Source organism: Hyposmocoma kahamanoa, unplaced genomic scaffold (genome assembly GCF_003589595.1).
Source record: "Hyposmocoma kahamanoa isolate Upper Pololo Valley unplaced genomic scaffold, ASM358959v1 62, whole genome shotgun sequence".
Taxonomy (NCBI): Eukaryota; Metazoa; Arthropoda; class Insecta; order Lepidoptera; family Cosmopterigidae; genus Hyposmocoma; species Hyposmocoma kahamanoa.
Genome location: NW_020653850.1, coordinates 20,261,863 through 20,265,919, shown reverse-complemented (window position 1 = coordinate 20,265,919; position 4,057 = coordinate 20,261,863).

Sequence of the window (4,057 nt, the reverse complement as noted above, 5' to 3'; positions counted from 1 at the left end):
ATGGATTCGGATAGCGTCATGAGAGTGTTACCGCGCGGGTTGGTGGTGTTACAATTCCATGCAGCATTTTAGGCGTTAAGGTCGCCAGTAAGAATTACAGAATCTCCTAGGGATAAGAGAACTTTAAGATCTTCGCGAATTAGCGATCGGGAAGAATCAGGGGACAGGTAGGCCGAAATGAGGGTGATCGGTAGGTGGCCGGTGAAGCCGAGCCGACATGCCGATGCCTCGATGTACGTTGTAGGGAGTCGAGAAGGATGCAGTGAAGTGAACGTTTGTAGCATATAATGGTACCGCCGAGAGACGAATTTAATCTATTGTTGCGGACCGCGCAATAGTTGGCAAACATGGAAGTTCGAGCGGAGGGTTTTAAAAATGTTTCTTGAATTAACAGGACATCGAGCTGGTGGTCTGTGAGGACGGTTCGAACTTCCTCGCATTGGCTCGATAAGCCATCCGCGTTAAAAAGCCTTGCTTTAATGATCGTCGCTTGACTCTACTCCTATTGGTCAATAAATCCATTTCGAGAGAGAAGGAAGAGGCGGAGAATTTGCTCAATTATTCTACGAGCGAGCTGAAACGCAACATGGCTTGAAGACGTGCGGTGCCGTTTCGCAGTGAGTGAGTGAGAGGCGCGTGGAGCGTTCGCGGGAGGTCGTTGCGCACAAGGCGCTGGCGGTGGTTTTGCCTTAGGGGCCACAGCGGCAGAGAACAAATAAGTAATGAGAACGGACACTCTCCGCCCCTCCCTAGCTTTAGATACCGCACCACGCCCCGCACATTGACGGTCACATTGACTGAACGAGAACATGGCTGTCGGCGAGCCGTTCTCGCTCTAAGACGGCTTTGATATTTGAATATAGTTTTCATTTTCTCATTACGAAATTTGTACGTTAATATATAACATCATTTTACATTAGTATTTATAAAGGTCGTGAATTGTTCTGTGTATGGCTGCTTATAATCATTTAAACGGGATAAAAAGAGGGTTTTCTTCGTTTTTTGAAAGATGTAACGAATTAAATAAAAAAACTTATGTCTGAGACTATTTCAGTAATTGTTTTCTTTCCTGCAGAGTAATATATAATACAGATTTATTATATCAATATAATAAGACGCCTTAACTTCGTGAGTTAGAGAAGGGTTCTCGAATTTTCAATTTGTATTGCCGATAAAATATTACGTAGTGAATATACCTAATTATTAACTAGGAATTATAAACTTGGACACGCAATTTCAAATACTTTGGTTACCTTCTTTAAAGGTATCTGTTTAAAATAAATCTTCAATATTATTCCAGTTAGTGAATTAATGAAAAATATAATATTATATCGATATAAATACGCAATGAACATGTGTAATTATTAGGATTCTATAATAGAATTATAGATAACAGATTACCGCTCTGACTACATAACGTAATAAATAGTACGAACAAATGATGGGTAACCCTGCCACTCCCCGCACAGAACACACCGAGGAGGCTCAGTTCCCTGGGACCTATCTTTAGGAATAGAGCATGCTGAGGTCGCGTGGTTTTCTGCGCATTTTACGCAGCGGGGTTGTGAGCGGCAATTCGAGCCGCGTGTCCATAAAGTTGACAGTTGAGGCGTTGCCCGGGCATGCCACGCTTCCGCAAAGGCTCAACAGTTAAGCCGGTGAGTTGGCAACAGGTAGTCAGGTTGAAGACCTTCTTATCTTCGGGTATGAAGGAGAGGACGCCGAGCATCATGTCGTATGGTTCGCGGGAACGGCTTTTGTACATTCTGTGAACCTCATGTACGGGAAGTTTCTGAGATTTGAGGTCCGCGGCGATGACCTCTGTATCTAGCTCCTTCGGGAGCCCGCGCATGACAACGCGGAAGACGGGTTCCTCGGAGAGCGCGTAAGTGTAGTAGTCTGCACTCATGTCCTTTAAAAGACGGGTAAGGCGGCGGTGGTCCGACGACGATTGGATCTTGACGTTAATGCCAAGCTCGGACGCAGCGGACGACTATTAGCGAGAGGGCTGGTTCGGGGGCTTAAGTTGTCGACGCGGGTGCTTGGATGCGCGGGGGAGAGAGGTCGCGCGGAGGACGGGCGGGGGCTTGCCTCTTGGGTTTTTATTGCCTTAGGGGCAGGGGAGTCTGATTTTTTAGCAGCGCGGGAGCGCTTGCCCTTTTTATCTTTGACGAGGGTGTATTCGTAGGAGTCGTGGGAGTCATTGGTCAGTGCGTCAGATTCCTCAGATGACTGAGGAACAATGTCCATCTCCTGAAGGGAGGGGGAAGGGGGCCTTGAGACGTCGGGGGCGTGCTGGGGACATACGATCGGGCGACGGGAGGCAGGGTGCTGGTAGGCAGCCAAGTGGGGGATTGCGGATAACGCAGCGTTGCGTACGTTCTCGTTCGAGAGGACCCATCGCAGAAGTTGCGATGAGTCGAATGCGGAGGCCGGAAGGGCCATACTCGCCCAACCAGTCCGGGTCCTATCATTATCCTAGGAGGGGGGCTCTACTGGGGGCCTAGCTATGAGTTACCACCTCTTCGGAATGCGTTCCACCGAGAAGAAAAGGCGCAAGAAAGGGGGCAGTCGCGTCTAACACAAATAGCACGTGTTAAATGTCGAGGGGGGGACTCGCGAGGACACAGGCGAACTCTCCGTGAGAGAGCCTCCGGCTTCGTTGGCACCGATAAGTATCCACCGGAAAGCTGGAAGGGAAAAAAGAGAATTAGAAATTGTCGATAAAACAAATACGGAAAATAAAATAAGTGAAGAAACACTTAGTAACGGAGCACCGGGCCGGCGTTCTGAAAAGAACGCGTAAGACCAGGTGAGCGCAGGTAGCGGCGGGACTGACGAAAGACGGGACACGACGACGGGCGAGCGGTCGCACGAGCAGAGCAGGTACTTGGAACAAAACCGACTGGGATGAGTGACAGTGATCCTGAGTGCACCGCGATCAGAGCGGCAACATAGCGAAAATTTTAACGCGAAGCTGTTATCTATAATTCTGTTAATAGAATCTTAATGATTACACATGGTCATTAGGTAATTATATCGACATCATACATATTTTTCATAAATTCACTAACTAGAATAATATTGAAGATTTATAAAGAAAATATATTAAAAGCACTTAAAATGTTATTTTTTGGCCAGGTACTTAATAATTAGATATATTCAATACTTAATATTATCGCCAATACAAATTAAAAATTCGAGCACCCGTGTTCTAGCTCACGAAGCTATGGCTATATAGGTAGTTATCTCATTATACATATTGATATAATAAATCTGTATTATATATTACTCTGAACTAAATAAATGAGGAAAACAATAACTGAATGAGTCTCAGACAAGTTTTTTTACTTGTTTTTTTTTTGCTTCTTTTAGAAAACGAAAGATCTCCTCTCTTTGTCCCGTTTAGGTGATAAACAGCCGTATGCGGCACAATTCACAACCATTATAAACAATAACGTAAAATGATGTATTTAACGTACAAGTTTCGTAATGAATAAATGAAAACTATATTCAAGTAATCAAAGCCATAGCGCGAAAACGGCTCGCCGAAAGTCTTATTGCCGTTCAATCAATGTGACCGTCAATGTGCGAGGTGTGGTGCGGTATCTAAAGCTAGGGAGGGGTGGAGAGTGTCCGTTCTCGTTACTTTCTTGTTCTCTGCCGCCGACTTAGCGAATTGATAACAAACAGTGCATCGGCCAATTATCAAATAATTCCAGACTAAATTTAGTGAAGAAGGTCTTTCTCTATTACTCGGACATACATATTATTAGTCTACCTGTTACAATTGATCAGTAAGTACTATTATTACACACATGTGGACGCGAGCGTAAATGTAATGTAATTATGTGCATATGCGTGTTTAGAGTGTATAGATAGATAGATAGATAGATAGATAGATAGATAAACACTTTATTGCTCAGACACAAGAACAAGAATGGTACATAAACAACTTAAAACTAATGTGGGCAAAGGCGGTCTTATCGCTAAGAGCGATCTCTTCCAGACAACCTTAGAGTTAGAGGAAAGCTAATCGGAGCGGGAGACGTAGTGT